Here is a 21,626-nt window from a genome sequence, read left to right on the forward strand (position 1 = left end):
TGCCTTGTACTGGCCTAAAACAGAGGCCTGATCTTGGTTTCAGCTGATGATGGACTCTGTCCTGTGGTGCCATAGCAATAAAATCTCTGTTTGATGACTCATTACCCTTGTGGACTGGCCATTTCCTGTTCCACTACACTCATAAGCCACTGATGTTCTGGGTTAGCCTGGTACATGTAATCAGACTTAGTGGAGCTCAGGGACCTAAGTTATCTGAGGCAAAGCTGAAATTTTGCTTACCCTCCACTTTGTTACAATGAATCTGGGTTTAATGTGAGCTCCTGTGATGTCGAAATATAGATGTCTACATAGCCCGAAATGAACAATTTACTAATTCTCTACCTCCTTTCTAGCCTGTGTGTGTACATGTGTGCACACATGACTTAACACAAATTTTATCTTTATAGAAGCAGACACTACTAAGTTCAAGGAGAAAATCGAGTGTTTACTCTCTTACCTTCTTTTCCTAAAGATTTATTGTTGGAATAAAAATAAGATCTATTATATTTGAAAATCCAATAAATTTTACACTTTGTGGGGGAGATGTTATCCATGTACACCGCTCCCAGAATGCTCTTACTAAACAATTCCTTCCTTATAATAAGGAAAGGACTTAGTTACTTTTTAAATAATATATATGCACTTTCAAATATGTTTTGGTCTTTTTCTGTTTTTTTTGTTTGTTTTGTTTTAGCCACAGTGATTATTCTGTCCTCTCTTGGAGAGGAGTTAATCTGAAGTTTATGAATTAATTCACTCCTGAATACTTATCCTCTTTTAGATGAAATATTGCCTCCATTCTTTTTAATTACTCTGTCATGTATTGATAGTATTATAGAAACAACGGTGATGCTCATTTCCAGAAATTAGTGGCCAAAGGAAGAAGCTAAAAAATGAAACTAGGGGATTTTTCCTGCTCTTTAGATCATTAGGATGGGAAAAAGGAAAACAAAACAAAACAAAACAAAAAACCACTATTCCTTCCAAATGATGCAATTAAAAGGGTATCATTTCTACATGCACTCTACTGAGCTGGTCTAAATCCGGGCTCTGGTCACAGAATATGGAAGGCAGGTTGGTTATTGTGGAGTTAGTGTCTGGAGACCAAATGCTTTCAGACATTTCACTAGTCCCTCTGCCAAACCTTATGTGGGAGCCAACTCCTATTATTAACAAAGGACTTGTCCATACATTCTTTGCAAATTCATTACTCAGATCATACCATGATCAGATTATACATACACAATTAGTAGAACTTAAGTTACTATCAAGATAATTTAAAGTCCATAAAACATTTTTCTGATATCCTCAGGCAACTGAAGCAATGTTAAGATATTCCTTTGGTCTTATGAATTGTTTCCTCTTGCTTCCCTTTCACTTGTAAATTATTTGTGCCTCCTTGGGGAAGGCAAGATTAGCACCTCTGCTTCTGCAAACTCAGCTAGTGCTCTTTACTAACATCATCCAAGAAGCAGCCTGCCAAAGAGTTGGGAAGTCTGTTTCACTTTATAGTCTGAAGGCTGTGGTGACTAGAAAAAAAAAAATTCCAGTTACTAATTGTTCCAGTTACTACTGCTGAGGTACAAAATTAACCCAAAGCTGAGTGGCTCCAATCAATCATTTTATTATTCCCACAGGGTTTGTAGGACAAGAATTTAGATAGGAAATAGCAAAAATGGCTTGTCTCTGGCCCACAGTATCTAGGGCCTCCCTGACAAAACCTAGAGGATGATAATGACCTGTAGGCTGGAAGCTAAAGTCACATGAAGATTTGCTCACTTACATGTATGGCACCTGGGCTAGGTGATTGGTGCTGTCATCGGGACCTACATGTGGCTTCTCCACAGGATTTGGGTTCCTCACAGCATGGTGGCTTCAAGATTGGTGGCGTTTGTTTTTTTTTTTTTAATTTTTATTTATTTATGATAGTCACATAGAATGAGAGAGAGAGAGGCAGAGAGAGAAGCAGGCTCCATGCACCGGGAGCCCAACGTGGGATTCGATCCCGGGTCTCCAGGATCGCGCCCTGGGCCAAAGGCAGGCGCCAAACCGCTGCGCCACCCAGGGATCCCGGTGGCGTTTTTACATGGCAACTCAGGTGCCCATTTGTTAGTACTTAAGGGAACAAGGGAGAAACAGCATTACTTTTGTGACCCAGTCTCATCAGTTACATGGTATCACTTCAACTATGTTCTGCCTGCTGGTGTAGTCACAAGCTCAACCAGAATTCTTTAAAACTACCACAGGCATCAAAAATGGTAGCAAATATAGAAGATACTTTCTCTGTGTATTTGTATGAATAGGCCTTTCTCGATAATATCTTCTGTAGAAATTGTTAAACATGTCTTTTCAAGACACCAAGAGAAGCTAGACTATACCTAGTTTTGAAGTTACATTTAGCTTATGACAAAATAACTATCTGAAAACTTTAAAATTTTACTCTAAACCAAAAGATAGCCTGGCCTACTTATTTGGACTGAATGCAAGTTGTTGTCTGAATTATTATACAAGTTACGCTAATTTATTTTGCACTTTGACAGTTAAGCAGAAGCTATTTTCCTTTTTTTTTTTTAAACCCCAATCTGTAGTTTCCATCTTGCTTGAAACTTATTTCATTTCTGAAACCAAAGAAGATTATCTAGGTTTACAGTCAAACATTGTTGAAAATCCCTGAGACTATGTAGTTATTACCCAACATATTTTTCTACTTGGACATTTCCAGCAAGATTAGTTATCTGCACAGTAAGAGAAAGAGAAAGAGAGGGAAAAGAGACTAAACATTAAAATATCTATTTATGCATCACTTAATATTATAACACATAGAAGTGGCAATGAGAAGATTATATATATGAGAAAATCATGAGTCTTCCTTTAATTCTTAGATTACAAATCTACATGGAGATAACATTCCAACTTTAAAAGATACCATAATCCTGGAGGCACCACCAGTTCTTAAGGGCTCTGTGTAACCCTATGGCATAGAATGATTAGATTTCAGAGATGTAATTTTTTTTTCCAGAAATGCCAAGCTGATAAACATCTGAAATTTCAACACAGCTGTTCTGAGTAATTTCCTTATTTTCTATAATCACATTGAGAAATCAAAATTGGGGGAGAATATTTAGAACACTTTTTGTCTCCTACTTAATGGCCTGTTTGAGCATCTATGATCTTCTAAAGGAGGTAGAAGAAGAGCTGTCCTTTTCATTATTGTCACTGTGTATTTTGGGGCTTTAATGGAGGGTTTTCTGATATTTGCCTTTAATGTTCTTTGTCTCATAACTGGCATCTTCTCATGTATTTCGTAGAGTTTCGTTGAAACTTAACCTAGCTTTTTCTATTCAATGAAAGCAAACAGTCGAAGCAATCATTCAGGTTATTTAGGCACCAAATCACTTTTGTTTCCATTTAAAAAATATTTCCAGTATCTGATTCCATTTCAGCAACATTTTTACTGAGGAGCTAATTTAAAGAATGAAAAAGACAATATTTAAATATGTCAGTAACTGCTTTGGAAGCCTAAACTAGACTATTAACATATTCTTTAACTCTTCTTTTGAATTCCTCTATTACATCCTTTCTCCCATAACAATCTCTTTCTGCTGCCACATAAGATTTCTCATGTTGAGAAGACACCAGCATTTTCATCAGAACATAGGATTCTACCTACCAGATAATGGGTGTGATCACTTCCAGTGCTTTCCCTGCCTGTAAAACAACAATAAAGTTAGGGACTACTTTGTAGGGAATTAATGGAATCAAATGACATAATATGTATGAAAACACTTTGTAGACAGAAATAGGACATGCAATGGAAATTGATTCAAGGCTAAGGCTCAAAATGGCTATATATATATATATATATATATATATATATATATATATATATATCAGATATAAGTTTGTTAGTAGAGGACTCCTGTGAGTGGCATACATAAAGGGAAGGTATGACAAGTAATATTTTCCCATACATTCATTCATATAGTATGCCATGAGAAAGTATGACAAGGGCAGGTTAGATTAGACTGGGCAGTGAGCTAAACTGTGAAGGATAAATAAGTGTTAACACATGGAAGAGATGGAGAGGAGCATGTATGAATCTCAGTCACAAAAGATTTTGATGCATTTAATGATTCAAAGAAGCTATGACTCCCTGTATTCTTCTGTCTCTCCAGTCATGGATCCACATAGAGGTGTTGATTTTTCAGTGTGATCAACTTTTTATTTGTTAGCATGGAGTGGCAATTCCCAACTGACTGTCGAGAGGGAAGGCCTTCCTGCCCTATGGTGCTGCTAGCTGGCCTTAGAATCAAATTGACATGAAACACATTAACAAGAGAAAATCAAATTTAATAGGCATAGGTACAGAGAATCCACACAGACAGGAAATTCCAAAGATAATGAGGCAACATGAAGTTTCTATGAGCTAAGGAGAAGGGGAGCACCCTAAAATAGAAACAAGACAAAGCTCATTAGCAAGAAGGTGAAAGGAGATGTTTTGGAAAAACAAGATCGCTCTATTATGCAGGTAAGTTCCTTAGGTAAAGGGGAGTCTCCATTAATACTTCTCTTCCTGTTGAAGGCTCTCCTTTCCAATGTAAATTTATGAAGTTATTAGGGAGGCAGAGACCCTTTCTTGCATCTGATGGGTTTCTATTACAATTTTTTTAAGATTTTAAATTTATTTTAGAGAGGGGGAGGAGCAGAAGAAGAGGGAGACAGAGAATCTCAAGCAGACTCAACACTGAGCATGAAACCCATTACGGGGCTTGATCTCAAGACCCTGAGATCATGACCTGAGCTGATATCAAGAGTCTGATGATGTTGAACCAACTGAGCCAGCCAGGCACCCTGTGTTTCTATTACTTTTAACTCAAAATCATCTTTATGCCCAAAGTGGCCCATTTGGGGGAAGCCTGCTCTAGGGCTCTATACTCCTTACAATGTGGAACCAGAAATGGGAAATTCTGATCTTTTTTTTTTTTTTTCTGACTACTTACCTCCCTATTTTCTACTGACGATATTTACTGTAGTTTACTGTCACACTGCTCCCTGCCTGTGCTTCCATCCCTGATCACAGTGTTCCATGGGTTCTGTGATTTCCTTGATGATGCAGAAACGAATGGCTCAGAGGAACTGTTGAAAAAGCCAACCGTCCCTTCAATTCATGAATTCAACCTCCATTAACACAGAGATTATTTTTTTAAGAAGGGTCTTTCTTGAATGCTTTGAGATTATTAAAGTTTCAGCCTGTTGTTTTGAACCCACCTTCTGTTGGGGGTGAAATAAAACAGAGTCTTCCATGGTCTAGAGACAAGATGTGCATATTGAATATGGTAAAGCAAGATAAGACACTGACTGGTTCAGATCGGGTTTGAGTACCCTTTGAAGTGATGTGCTCTAGAAGCCTGAATCACATGGGAAGGGGAGATATCAAGCATGAGTTGGACCTTGTTCACGGATCCCAAGCAATCAGTGGCTATTGACATTGACAAGTTTGAGAGGAGTGTGGAAATCAGAGGTTACCAGGGAGAAAGAGCACCTAGTTGTAACAGTACCTCACTGAGCAGTGATCATAAGCAAACTTGGGATAAGAATGTTTCTTCCACAGGGTGTTGGAAAGGTGAGAGAGATAACTATTATGCCTAATGGTTTGTTAATGGTAAAGTAATAGAAATATATTATCTGTAATTTTTTTTTCATCAAACCTTGAAGGAGTTCAAGGTAAGAAGGCAGGTCTTCTTGATGGTACTATGCCTTGCATGCAAAATACAGCACCTAAGTGACCCTAAAGAAATGTTTGTGGGATTGAATACTGGATGTTTGCTCAGTCTGGGCAGTTAACTGATAGTAGAGTTAATAGAAGAAATTTGGCTCTGTAGCCTTTTTACATTAAACTGTGATATACTGTGGTATAGTATAGTGTAGTGTAGTATAGTATCTATTCCTGATGGCCTCATAGGCTTTGAATATCCATTGGAGTGTAGAATCAGGGGAAGTAACTAAGAGAGACATAGAGAGAGTGAATGTATGTATGTATGTGTGTGTGTAAAGGAGCTAAAGTGACATTTTTCTTAATGACAACTAAAAGCAATCTTTCTTGAAACAAAAGTGAAAAATGAGAGCTAAGAGGGGTTTAAAAAGAGGTGGATCCCAGAATTTGCACAAGAAGACACTGCTTTCATTAGAATTCTAGAGCAGGTGGGATATGGGTGAATGGGGATAACTGCTGGCTAGAAAAGATACTAGGTGGCTCAGTGGTTTAGCTCCTGCCTTCGGCTCAGGGAGTGATCCTGGAGTCCTGGGATTGAGTCCCACATTGGGCTCTCTGTGTGGAGCCTGCTTCTCCCTCTGCCTGTGTCTCTGCCTCTCTCTCTCTCTTTCTGTGTCTCCTATAAATAAATAAATAAATAAATAAATAAATAAATAAATAAATAAATAAATAAAATCTTTAACAAAAAAAAAGACAAGATACTAAAGCTTTAATAAGGCAGGTCCCCATGAAAAGAGCTGTTAGAGTTGCTCCTGGCCCCTCCCCAGGAGGGTTCATCCTGCAAGTGGGATATATATTGGTCTCCAAAAAGAAAAAACAGGGATGAAAAACAGGAAAACAGTAGCTCATGTTTCAATTGTACCTACTGCATATAACCCCCACATATTTTCAGTGAAGTAACTAAAATGTCCTGCTTGTTGAGATTCCATTTCTTTTAATGGCCATCAAGTGGCAGTGTTTTGTATACTCAAGAGGATAAATGTGAAAGAAGGTGACCTATGGTTGTAACTTTGTAAAAATCACAGGACACACTTCCTAAAACTGAGAAATTGAAAGTTTGAGCCAGATCTATCCGATCACCAAGGACAGGAAAATCCTCATATAATACCTGAGTACCACATGTAGCCCACATCTCCCAAGTTTTAGCTAAGTTATATTCAGTCAGATTGCTTGACCCCAATATCCTAAATAATATCCTAAATGATAAATGTGTTTTTACAGATTAATAATTAAGATAATCTCTTATATGTCCTCTTAAAGCCCTTTTGTTTATTATTAACCCATATGCAGGACCATAGCATTTATAAAGTAGAAAACTCTGAAAACATTTTCATGGACAAACTGACATGGGCGCCATTCTTCTTTCATTCATTGACTTTAGCCAGAATACACACTCCTTACTGATAATAATGTTTGGCTAGAAGATCTGTATATTTATTTGGACACATGAATGCTTTCTAACTTATCACTGTTTGGAAAGTTGAATTTTAAGTATTGATAGTTGTTGGCAAATGCTTTAACAAGTGGATACCCTCAAAGTATGTTACTCACCAGATCTAATCATTTTTCCCTTTCTTTTATTGTGTAAATTATAGACAAACATAATGAGAAATGATCTGTAGGCATTATAAAGAAATAAAATTCAAGTTTTAACTATTGAAAAAAACTACAAATATCACCTTGGATGCCAATGGAATATAGTAATAAAAGAATATTACCCCTTTAACCCCTGCTGAATACATAATTATGTTCTGATGGTTACACAAATTTAATATTGAGTTAAATATATTATTAGTTAACTTCACCTGATTCTTTTCACTTTTTTAATGTGGCCATTAGAAAATTTAAAATTACATATGTAGCTCTCATTACATTTCTATTCGACAACACTGCTATAGATAATGGGAAGACATATTGTTCAAAGGAAGACATTTTTCCAATGTCTGTCTTACAAGGAAAACTTCACATCAATGTGGAGAATAGATTAAACTTTTATGATATTACAGGCTAAATGACCAATTCTGAGTCACCTGTAATTGTTAGGAGAGAAAAAAATAAAGGGTCTGTATAAAAGACAAAGGGATGAATTTTTAAAATACATAAGAAATTTAACAATGGGGCCTGGTGATTAAATGAGGTAAACAGAGATTAAGACATATAAGACCAGAAGAGACTGTCAGTCTCTTCTGCAGTGTATGCAATGCTGCAGAAACATGATTGAAATGTTCTAATCACCTTCTCCATTAGCTTTCCTTATTACTTCTCTAAACTATTGTAAAAAGCTTATTAATTGCTTTCTCTGTCTTCAGTTTTCAACTCCTAGCAAGTCCAGGAGTGGATTTCAGTCAATAAACCCTAAAATTATATAAAAAACAATTTATAGATACAGAGATATATGTGCATTTTTCTAGGAATAGGTGCCATCATTTCTACTATATTTAAATGAAGATAATACCCATCACCCCTCAAAAAGAAAACTGAATGTTATTGCTCTAGGATCCATGCAAATTAAACACTGGTTAGAGAGAAGCAAGAAATTAACACATTATCTTGAAGAATATCCATAATTATATGAAAAAAACTAATAAAGTAGAAGTACTAAACCCCACTCCCCAAAATACAACTGAAAAACACATGGAAGTTTTTCATAAGTTTTTAACTTGGAATGAGTGTTAACTAGCCAAAGTTCTTCATTGTTTGTGTGAATGGTTCCCATGAAAATATTTTAGATCATGCTCTTTCTTGAATATCTAAGATACAGTATCTGCCGATGTATCTGTATCTAGAAGTAAGATCTCCATTTTTAAATACCACTTCCTGCCCTGAAGCCGGGAAGTGTCTGGCTGGAACATCTGTGAGATAATTGGCTACTACTCAACAGCTATCTAGATGGCCTGGCGTCCTGGGAGTTGGAGCTGGTCGTTTCAAAACAATGCAGAGACTGAGTTGTACCCCCATGGGCAGCTGAGAATTTAAATGGATTTCAGGTGCAGAGGTAGTATCATTTACCATTGAAGACTTATAATAAGAACAAGCTTCAGACCTGGGAAAATTCAAAGTAAACAAAGTAGATCTAATCATGATGAGCCAAGCCACAGCCTCGTAACTACAACTCCAACAAACTGTGTAGATCACTTTGGAATGACACAATGTACTAATCATAATATATTCATTTAATAATTAGACTAGATTGAAGAGAAGGCAACATAAGTTTTATTCAACCCAGCTTTTCCCAACAAGCTTGCTCAAGCTTGAGAATCCCAAGGGGCACCGTGTAGGTTTGTGACAAATTCTTGCTGTGGTGTAGACTGTCTGGCAGTTAATGAAAAGAGCACAGGTGTATGAAAGGGAGGTAAGGATTAAAGAGAGGAAACTTTGGTCTGGGAGCCTATCCTACAATCTCAGAGCCTTACTCTTCAACCTGCCTTTCAGAAGACTGGACAAAAAGACATTGAACCCTCTTTGTTTCCTGCCTTTCTATGATTTACTATCAAAACCCCTTACTAGCATGACATTGTGCATGGCTTGGGTCCTTGCTTAATTATCTTAAAGTTGAGCAGTGTTTTAGTCCTAGTTCTAGTTCTAATTCTAGTTTTAGTTCTAGTTCTTCTGAGTTCTAGTTCAGGGGTAGCTAAATTCTAGTTCAGGGATAGCTAAGTGTTCCGTATTTAACCATAAACTCAATCCAGTTATTTTTACTCTCACTTGGTCCCTGAAATTGAACTTCTCATCTCTTACACAAATGACAATGAAGAAAAATAATAAGTTTTTTAAATGTTTCAGTATCAGATAATCATAAAAATTTAGTAAAAATTTTATTGTTTCCACATGTTCATATTTTCAACTAAAATATATATACATATTAAATTTACTTCCTGCACTTATACATAAGCCCTTTATCCAAAATGCTGATTTTGTACAAATTATTTTGCTTAATCTAAGTCATAAAATGTGAACTGCTGGTGGTTGTAACCATTTTACATATATATATATACACAGACACACACACACACATGAAAGTCACTGTGAAAGCATATTACAGACACTATATTTCATCCTTACCACTAGTGATGTCATTTCCCTTATATAACATATGAGAAAAATTAAAGACTAAATATATGGTCCAGTGTTAAGTAGCAGATAAGTTGCATAACCAGGATTTAAACAAAAATCTGTCTGACTCTCAACTCCCATGACCTTTTCATTTTGCAACTCTTCTTTTCCTACTTTATGGACTGTGTTTCTCATCTGTCATTTCTAGAAGCAATTAAACATTGCATATGATCTGAGTCTTATCTCTAGGGGTTACATAAGAGCTCCCCTCATGGTCTTTGAACAAGACCTTTACTGAATTACATAAGCATTGACTTTTGTGGGGGAAAAATGTTCATATCTACTAGCATTTGGAATTTCCCAATTTTTACATAACTAAGAAAGAATCTGGGAAAATAATTGGAGAATTCAGAATTTCCCAACAAGTTCTTTTACTATAATGGTGACTAAAGATCATTTAACTTCTGCTTGAATCTTTTCAGTGGCAGGAGATCAAAATCTAAAGGCAATTCATTCCAATAAGGTGACTTTCTAGATTTTAGAAACTATACCTATGGAAAGAATAGTGTATTTACATTTATGATTCCAAAGTCTCAATTTTAATCTAGTCTTCTCACTTGAACTTAAGAACTGTATACCCAGACATCCAACTAACTCTTCTATCTGCTTAGGTTGTTGAAAAGCAGTGAAAACTCAGAAAATCCATATTCTTTCTCCATACCTCCTCTTCTTCTAGTGCTTCCTAACTCAGGAACTGTTTTTCCTATCTCCATAAATGATACCTTTAGCCACACAGTTTCTCAAGACAAAAATGCTGAGGTTATCTCTCATTTCTTAACACTTCCAAGAAAATGCCAAATCTTGTTGATTCTACCAACTAAAAAGCTTCTGACTCTGCTCTCCATTTTTACTAATACCACCATAAAAAATAAATCATTGCTGGTTTTCTCAACTGCCTCTTAATTGATTTCCTTTCGGGCTTTGGAAAATTCGTTAAGCACATAAATTTAAACTAAACAGATTAAAACTTGAAGCTGGAGGTCACTGTGACCAAGCCAGGACTCATTTAATGATTATATGAGCAACTTCCATGAGATCATGAGAAGTCAGTCACTAATGAGGATACTATGCAAAAACAACAAATACTAAGAACTGGTAAACCAAGTAGATCTTCCAGAAGTTGACTGAGCCACTTGGTAGAGTGAGACCCCAGTAACTTTGGGTAATCAAGAAAGGAGTGGGAGGCCTTAAAAAAGGTATATATATGTGTATATATCTGTATATATACACATATATATCATTTATTTTATAAAAATATATTTTATGTTTATTTTATATATATATTTATACTTTATTTCATATATAAATACATATATTATTTTCAAAGATAATTAAGCCTTGATTATATAAGTAATAATAGTAATCATATTAAATACTACATAATAATTATTGTATCCCTAGTTACTGAATTGAGGCAAATCATTTAAATTTAAATAATTTCATTATGCTTGGATAACTAAAGTTCCCATATTTACCACAAGAGCCTACTTTCAGGCTGCTCATAATGTGATATAAAATAAACTGCTATGTTTTTAATACAGTAGAGGTTTCTGTTATTTATAGCTAAACTAATCCTTAACCAGTACACCTACATTAGTCCTTTTATTTTTCTCCTATGTATATTTTTTCCTTCTTATCTAAAGCATTTTATCTCATTTAATGGAGATTAACAATTATCAATTTTCCAATGCCCTACTATTATTTAGTCTACCATAATTTAAATGTCACATCACAGTAATCATATCTTATTACGTTTTGAAAAATTTTAAATGTTAACTTCTGGGGCAGAGATATGACAGAAAGTAAATAACAAAAAATATATACAAAGAAATAAAAAAAAACAGAGAGGCATACACAGTGCAACTCCTCGGGAATTTTCTAATATAATAAATTAAATAATAAGCTAATCTACTTTGTATTGTTACTTAATGACTGAAATGAAGAGTTAATATATACTTGAAATCTTGTATTCACCCAAAGCAGTTGAATCCAATCTAGCAACCAATTATTTTAAAGTCAGTATTGACTAAATATATAGTTAAGGTTATTCACATGGGAAACCCTTCCATTTTATTTGCAAAGAATAAAACAAACACTCTAGGACAAAATTCTATCAAATACAATTCTGTTTGAATTACACTTCCTTCTCCCAAGGAAGCATAATTCTTGCATTGATCTCTTTTTATTGGGATTAATCAACTGCTGTAGGATTTTGCAGCTGCATTTTTTAAAAAGTCTGTTAATTTTAACTGAAATCAAAATAACACATCAATCCATCTTCACCTGTGCCATTATCCTCATCCCCACCACCACCAGAATAAGTCTATCACTAAAAGTGGAGATGGAAGAAATGACTTTGCAAATATTAAGAAACTTGTTAAATATTAAAACAATTGTGGAAAATCAATTATGCCCAAAGGCTACTATACTGCAGAACCCTGTAGGGTGCCATTCATAGAGAATAGCTCTGCTAGGGTTCCAAACACACCACTCCTGCCTGTAATATCTTTTCTGCAAATCTGCTAGGGAGAATTCCACAATTGACTTTTCTGTTTCACCCATAGATGAATGTCTTCAGTGGCAGAGATCATGTCTTTATCTTCGTATCATCATTGTTATGGTACATTGGTTGAAAGGGAATACACAAAGATTATTCTCTGAACTGAATCAAAGTTTCATCTGTATTTCCAAGGATCAACTAGAGAGCTAGTTTGGAGATTCTAGCTAGCATCAATATCTTTTATCTGATAAAGCTGACCAGCACCTAACGTAATACATTAAAGTAAACACATGGAGCTTGGGTAAAGGAAGGAAAGAGCTGCCAAACTTTCCTAAGATATAAAATCAACCCTGGAAACCCATGAAATGCAGGTGATTTGAGCGGAACCGCCTTCAGATCCATAATCACAGAGTCACTCAACATTCTAGTCAACCTCCCTAAAATAGTTAATTCTTACCTCAAATTTGCACATCAATTCACCATATAGTTTTAATTTTTTAGTTCTAATCATCTCATTCTTTTTCAGTTTTATCAGCTGCCCACTTTTCCAATCCTGCATCACTAAAACTTATGCAGCGTTTCAAACTGGTAGCACTTGTCCAACAGCTTATAGTGAAAAATATTACCATATGCTCCACATAGTAATTTTAGGGAAAGAAATCATCACTCTAATTTCTGACTTGATTTCTGAAAGGGCACTGAGGTTAAAAATAGTAAATGTTTTATTAAAATATTCTCCTTTACTAATTTAGGTAATGTCATAGTTAATTAATTAATTTATTTTTTTTTGAGAGAGAGAGCGAGCAATCATGTGAGTGGAGGGCAGGGGCAGAAGGAGAGGGAAAGAGAGACTCCCAAGCAGGCTCCAGGACCAACAAGGAGCTTGGATGGGTGGGGGCAGTGGTTGATCTCACAACCTCAAGATCTTGACCCCAGCTGAAACCAAGACTCCACTCTCAACCAATTGAGCAAACCAGGTTTCCTGATTTTCATGGTTTTACATCTTTCTTCTCACAACTGAGAAAACATTGCCCATCCATTTTTTTCCAAATGCAGTAATAGGAAGCAACCAAAAAACACTGTAAAGAGTATTGTATTTCTCATAGAACTGAGAGGGAAAAGGGAGCTTATCTTGGATTCATACCTAAGCATTAAAAACTTTAAAGGCTCAGAGTTATGAAATTATGATGCCAGAAATGGAAAAGACTGATATGCACTTGTTGGTAGCCACACTTTGCTTTAGAGAGCAAGGGTATATATGAGGGTTTCTTGTCATTAAGAACCATCATTTGAGAAGTTTACTTTAAACCTATAATCCCAACAGAGTGGGTAGGTTTCTAGTCATCCACATGTTTAAGAAAGAATCATATACAACAAATCAGGAGAGATATAGGTAAATGTTCCCAGTAAAGAAACCTTTAAGAAATCCCCAGAAATGCTCTATGTAAATGCTACCTTTGAATAGCCATCAACCCTAGAAAACACAAATGCCAGATCATTACAGTATCTGCCAATTAAAAACAACCTGTCTCTTACCTCTCTTTGCCTTAAACCTTAAACTAAGAGGAGCCAAAAGACAGCCTAGGATGGAAATGGGAAATAGGTACGAGGAGACACGCAGAGGGGAGAAATAGAGAAATCATCCATAACTTCTATCCTACCATCTTGTCTGATGTACGACTGAGTTTGGAAAGGGTAAGTATTAGGTTTAATAATAGTTCATGATATTGACTTTTATATGGTCTGAACATTTACTGGAATGAGATTATATGTTTGTCCTGAATTTTCTGAAATTTTATGTGCAGAAAATCACCAAAAAAGTAACTGAACATGCCCTAAATTTCTCTCAAACCATAGAAAATTATTTGTCCTCCTTGAGAAAGTTTGAATAGGTCTTGAAAAAAATAATAATGTTGTTGTTTTTTTCATGTTTCCTGTCAACTTCTAGTCTTTCAACCTAATGATTTCAATTATAATGATGTTTAAAGGCATAGAGGTATCCAAGAATAAGGTCCTCTTGAGGAACTAAAAGTGGACCATATAACTGAAACCTTTATAAAATTTGGCAAAGTTCAAAATAAAAGTACATCTCTTGTTGGGCTCTGATATGTCTGGAAATATCTAGAAATGTAGACTAACCTCACAAAGGATCCATATCTGTTCACAGCATGCACTATCATTTCCCTAACTACCATATGCCATCTGATCCTCTAAACAGAATCCAATTTCTCCAGATATCCATCCCTCCTGAACATATCCCTGTATTCATAAACAGCTGAACACCACCCATCAAATCCTAGGAAAGTGCAAGCTAATCACGGAGATCCAATTTTCTTACCTGTTATGATATACTGTTAGCTAATTTGCTATACGTTGTAAGGAATGGCCTTTAAGAGAAAAGAGTTCTGAGGAGGATTTTCAGAATCTGGATATTGTTGTCTGTGAATACAGAAAACTGACTATCTTAACTCTCTGCTAGTGGTGACCCATGCAAAATATAGAGTACTGACTAGGTTCAGATAACCTTTTGGCTTACCTCTAGGTCCTGGACTATCTAGGTGACCATTTATCTTTACGTAGTTTACATATTTTACATTACTGTTGCCAAATCAATTACTCCCAATCTAAAAATGAGAAGACATGCAAGATTGTGGAGAATGATTTCTCCCACCAGTATCAAAATATTTGCTCCTTCAAAGGGGTCCAGAAGTAAGCCATGGGAGACTAGCAGGGAGCCCTGAAAAATTTGTACTGACTATGTAACACCCAGGGTTCAAGGCATGTATGCTGAAGTCAGATAGCCAAAATATTCTCTTTCCATTTAGGAAAAACTGTTTGGGAAAAACTCTGCCAGCTGGGAAAGTATTACTTCAAGTTACAGGAATCAGTTGGTCACTGGCTATTCTCTGTACAGGTGAACATAATTTTTACATGGACCTTAACAAAGGTGATATTTGTGGATGCAGACTGATGGTTACAAAAGCCAAACCAAAGCCTTCAGCAATGTTCCCAAGACTTTCAGCTGCCAAATGTAGGAGTGTGGAAAGCTGATCTATTCATTCATTCTAAGTTAGGGATTTGTTAGACAAGTGAGATGGAAAGAGAATGAGGATGGAGTGTTTGGGTTGTTCAGTCAGTTGAGGGATTGACTTGATTTCAGCTCACATAATGATCTCAGGGTCATGAGATGGAGCCCCACCTCGGGCTCCGTACTCAGCATGGAGTCTCATGAGATTCTCTCTCCTTCTCCCTCTGCCCCTTCCCAAACTCACATTCTCTCTCAATAAATATATAAAATCAAAAAAAGAAAGAAAGGGCAGCCTGGGTGGCTCAGCGGTTTAGTGCCAACTTCAGCCCAGGGTGTGATCCTGTAGACCCAGGATTGAGTCCCACATCAGGCACCCTCATGGAGCCTGCTTCTCCCTCTGCCTATGTCTTTGCCTCTCTCTCTCTCTCTCTCTCTGTGTGTGTGTGTGCGTGTCTCATGAATAAATAAGTCAAAAAGAAAGAAAGAAGAAAGAAAGAAAGAAAGAAAGAAAAAGAAAAAAGAAAAAAAAGAAAGAAGAAAGAAGAAGAAAGAAAGAAAGAAGAAAGAAAGAAAGAAAGAAAGAAAGAAAGAAAGAAAGAAAGAAAGAAAGAAAGAAAGAAGAAAGGGAAAAGTGACAAAGTTTGGTCTTGTAAACAATAGTGAGCTTGAACAATGGGCCGTGTTTAGACTAAAAACACCTCAAAGAAGGAAAAGGGTGACAGGACTTAAGTAGAAGAAGAAGAGCAAAAACCTACATGAAAAAAGAAAACTGGGAATAACTGAATGAAAAAAACTAAATGAATGTGCTTTCTTACATTGTTTTTGTAAATTTGAATTTAGTGTTAGAACATGGGAAATTTCCTTCTGTTGTATACAGATTCCTGAAAGCTTGCATTACAGAAAGTCATCTTAATACAATTTAATGAGTTTGTTTTTACTTTATGTACCATAAATTCTGATAAATGTTGGTTTCAGGTTCATATTAAGAAGAAGAACAGAACATTTAGAATGCACAATTGAATATATATATATATACAGAATGGAAGGAAATTCTGACCAGTTATCATTCACCTCAGGCACTTCCTCATATAGATAGTAATGGCCATCATTATTCACATTTTAGGAAGAAGGGTCACAATTTTTCATGCATCTTCTAGGTCTGAAGTCACACTGATAGGTGAGCAATGGCACAGATTTTACCCAAATCCAGTGAAAATGTGTGTTTATACAGCTGAAAACTTAAATGACTAGGGAACACAAATTTTCAAATTAATTTATTCGGCTCCTGTTTACATCTATTATTATTATTTCATCTTACATCAAATGTTTTCCTTTAAAATTCAATGATGCTAGTAAAATCATTACTGAAGATGGATTCATTTTGTAACCAAGAAATAGTTTTCTTGATAGCATGGATTGAGTATAATCCAACCTGTCTCTTCAGTATCTTACACTTACTGGGTTCATAGTAAATGCGCACTAAATGTTTGATAAATGAGTAAACACATAAATGCTTATTTGATTTAGAGTTGTATCTTTCAATACTCTCACCTTTAGTTAAGGTGAATTATTTTTCTCAGGAATAATAGAACACTACTTTTTGGTGCTAATAGCTCTTTAGCTTTAGCACATATAAGACAAGCTGAATTAATGAGGGTACATTTTCAATATTCGCTACTTCTATATTAGATCATGCTTGCAATTCAAAAGCTTCTTGCTCCCAATAAAATAATGCAAATATTAAATATGTAAGCTGCATCAAGAAGATCTTCAAATGGTACAAACTGAAACAGAGCATTCAACCCTCTAATATATTTTCCCTTCATATTAAGAAGGCTAATACCTGCCACTTTATTAATTTACAGAAACCTTTCTAGATGAGAAAATAGGTGTGAAGCACTTGAGAAAGGTGATATATAACTACAAAGTGTCATTATAATATTCAAGCTGGTATTTTGATTTTTGTGTCTCTAGAAATTCTGTTTCTTCGGTAACAAGCCCTTGAATAATTTTCCGAAGATTGCTACACACTCATTCTCACGTATCAGATCAAATGGCCCATATGCTCCTTAGGAAACATTAGCACTTTCCTACAGAAATACTCGCTAACACATGATACAAACTTCTGTAGTATTAGTTCACAGGTGGAGAATATGTTATAAAGACATATGAGCCCATTTTTAAAGCGTTTTAAATTGACTTTTTAATTTAAATCATTTTAAGTTATTTTGTTCTTTATGTGGGAGGACAAAACACTCCTGTAACTTTTGAGGCAACAGAGCACAAAACTTTAACTTCCCCTTAGAATTTAAAAAGAATATGAAAAACATATAATTCTCACACACGATAATCTCAGTTTTCCTATAAAATCTGTTCTTGGAACAATAGACTGTATTTGTAACTGTCTCTACAACTCCTGTAAAATTAGGACCCCTGGAGGAAGGACATCTGGCCCAGGGACACTGAAACAAGTAAATGTAATGCTAATAGTAATAATAGAAAAAGAAGCTTCAAGAATTTGCTCTAGAATTTTTCTAAGTGCAAGTATTTGCAAATATTTACCCACTTATTCTGAAGGCAATTCTTTTTTATTTTATTTTATTTTATTTTATTGAAAGAGAGAGATAGAAAGTGCATGAGCAGGGAAGAGAGGGAGAAGCAGATTTCCCATTGAGCAGAGAGCCCGACAATGCAGGGCTCGGGGCTCAATCCCAGGACCTGAGATCATGACCCCAGCTGAAGGCAGAGGCTCAACTGACTGAGCTACCCAGGTGCCCCTCTCAATTCTATGGCCTGGTGCTACTACTCTTTCCATTTTAAAGCCCATGAACTAAACTTGAGAAAGTTTATAGCTTGTCCAAATTAACATAACTAGTACCTGGAAAAGCTGCTATTTGAAGTCCTTCTGGTAGACCAAGGCCTGGCTCTGTCACAATGCAGTATTGTCTGCCAGCATTTTTTGTTTTTGTTTTTTAATGTCAATGCAGAATTCTTCACCTTACAGAATAAGAAGTATAAACCTTGAAGAAGATTTCTTAAGTAAGTTTTATTTTTGTCATATAAAAAAATTACTGCAATGGACATTTCACTCCCGGAAAGGAAGTACTATGAATATTAGAACTCAAGTCACTGTTTTAATTCACAATTTGCCAGCAGATCAGAGCTTTTACTCTGAGTTGTGCAGTTATCAGGACTAATAACCTAGGTGCAAGAGGTTAAGTCTATTTGTGTTTATAGTTCAATACTAATATTCCAATGAATTAGAACCTTCATTTACACTGCCTGCTAGTCCTATCTTTTCTAGCTGAGAATTGTCTATGAAGAAATCAAGACCAGAGAGCTAAGAAGTGATTTACAGAGGGAGCAGTAGTTGGTAGGTTTTGGAGAGTTTTGCTTTGGCTGAATTAATCTATGAAAAATATGTGTTTCATTCAGGAAGCAAGGATATATATAGAATCGTTATAATCATGCATTTATCAATATTTATGGGGAACTTATCATGTATCAGGCACTATGGTAATTATTGACCAAAGTCCCTGCTCCCATGGAGCTAACTATTCTGTAAGTATGCAGTTCTTATTTTAAATATATAATTACCGGGACGCCTGGGTGGCTCAGTGGTTTAGCCTCTGCCTTCCACTCAGGGTGTGATCCCAGTTTAGTCCCACATCAGGATCCCTGTGAAGAGCCTGCTTCTCCCTCTGCCTGTGTCTCTGAGTCTCTCTCTATGTCTCTCATGAATAAATAAATAAAATCTTAAATAAATAAATAAATAAATAAATAAATAAATAAATAAATAATTACCTACAGCAACAGGCAATAAATAAATGAGCAAATACAATCAGATGATAAGTACAAAAAGGTGGATGTATGGTAACATGGGTATCCTTTATCACAGAGAGAGTAAAAGAAGGCCTCTCAGATAAAGTGACATTTTAACAGCTGTCTGAAAGAAGACAGGGCACGAGACAGGCTGATACAAGGAAAGAATATCCCAGGTGGAAGAAACAGCAAGTGCCAGAGTCCAGATGTAAGAGCAGGCTTGGTGCACTCATAAAACCTGTAGGAGTTTGGCATGGCTGGAACAGAGCTAGCTGGGCTTGAAGAAACCGGTGGAAGAAGGGTAGCAATAGGATTCTGGGTTGTGGGGACAATGTTAGGAGAGAGAGGTCAAATCTTGTAGGGCCATGAGGATCACAGTTAAATCTCTGAAGTTTTCATCAGTGTGAAACAGGAAGCCATTGAATTTTGAGTGGGGGACAATCTGATCTGACTTCTGCTTTAAAAGGATCACCCTGGCAGCTAAGTCATGTTTCATCAGTGTGAAACAGGAAGCCATTGAATTTTGAGTGGGGGACAATCTGATCTGACTTCTGCTTTAAAAGGATCACCCTGGCAGCTAAGTCATGAACAGTCTGTAGAGAAGCAGAAGTAGAAACAGAAGAGTTAGGAAGCAAATACAGGGATCCCTGGGTGGCGCAGCGGTTTGGTGCCTGCCTTTGGCCCAGGGCGCGATCCTGGAGACCCAGGATCAAATCCCACATCGGGCTCCCGGTGCATGGAGCTTGCTTCTCCCTCTGCCTATGTCTCTGCGCCTCTCTCTCTCTCTCTCTCTCTCTCTCTCTCTCTCTCTGTGACTATCATAAATAAATAAAAATTTAAAAAAAAGGAAGCAAATACAATGATCCTATCAAGAAATGGCGGGGGGGGGGGGCTCACTTGAGGGAAGTAGCAGTGGAAGGTGAGAAATACTGTGATAGTAGAAACAGCCGAAGGCAAGAGTGACAATGTGCAATGACAGCTTGGATGTGGGCTGCAACAGAAAGAAAGGAGTCTAAGGTGACTGAGGTTTTCGACATGAATAACTGAAAAATAGATTTGCCACATTCTGAGATGGGAGAAGGGGAGGTAAAGAGATATTCAAGCTTGGTTTGGAACTTATTAATTTGTGGTATTTATTTATTTAAGTAGTGGCAGTGAATATACAAATTCAAAATGCAGGTGAGCAGTCCATCCTAGAGATACCAATTCAGAGCCATTAGCTTTAGACAGCTAAAGGTGTTAGGTACAAGATCACTTACAAAGTGAATACAGATGGAGAACCGTAAAGGTCCAAGGACTGAGCCCTGAGAGATCCAGTAAGATCCTATGGCTGAGAAAGAAAATCAAGTGAGGTACAGAGGAACCAAGGAAATGGAGGCCATGTAAGGAAAGTGTCTGAAGAAGAGGAGAAAGTGATGAACTGTGCCAAATGCATCTGTTAGGTCTTTTACAGAACAACAGAGAAACAACCAGTGTATATGACAATGTAGACACTGGAGATCAATGTTGGGCAGATTTAGTTCACAGGTGGGGAAGAGTTTGGACTGGAATGAATTCAGGAGAGATTTGATGGAGACGCGCTGGCAACAGCATGTAGAGTCACAGCATGGTGACTATATTTTCCTAACAAAAATCCAGGCTATACGGTTTCATATATCATCTGTTAGGAGTCAGGACATTTAAACTTAAACCTGTTTCAGCAATTCTAAGAACTATACTGTCAGGTTACAATGCAAGTACATTTACATTTGACTTTCCTTTTATAGAGCAAACCCAGTGTAACTTTATCTTCACAAATCCTCAGTTCCTAAAGACAGCTTGTCACAGCAGGCATCCTATGGTAGATTGATAAATGTCTATCAAAAGCTTTAGTCATTGTATGATTTAGTAGGATGTTTCCTGAAGCATAAGGCCAAATACTATTTCTAAATTTAAAATACCCTACATATGATGTTTATGCAAGTGTGCATACTACCACATTTTCTGCCCATGAATAATGCATGCCCTATGCAATTTGAGTCCAAAATAAGAAAAAAATGCTAAATATCTAATAGTCTATATTAAATGCATGAATAAAACTTCTTTGCTTCATACTAAAAACCTTGAAGCAAAAGGAGATACTAGGTTAATTCTATACAAATAATAATGATAATAATAATGACAAATGATTTTCTCCACTTGTCTCTTGTTATATTTCTCCTGCTATTCATTTTGATAACTATTCAAATAAGTGAATCTTGCTTTAAAACCATAAGGCAAAGTGTTTATTTTTTGAGCCCTGGATAATGAATGGATCATTCTAGACCAATGTTAAATGGCACAGGCATGGAAAGCCCACAACTGGAACCAAGACATGTAAATATGGTTAGTACACACATGACTAATGCTTC

The sequence above is a fragment of the Nyctereutes procyonoides genome, unplaced genomic scaffold (genome assembly GCF_905146905.1).
Source record: "Nyctereutes procyonoides isolate TBG_1078 unplaced genomic scaffold, NYPRO_anot_genome, whole genome shotgun sequence".
NCBI lineage: Eukaryota > Metazoa > Chordata > Mammalia > Carnivora > Canidae > Nyctereutes > Nyctereutes procyonoides.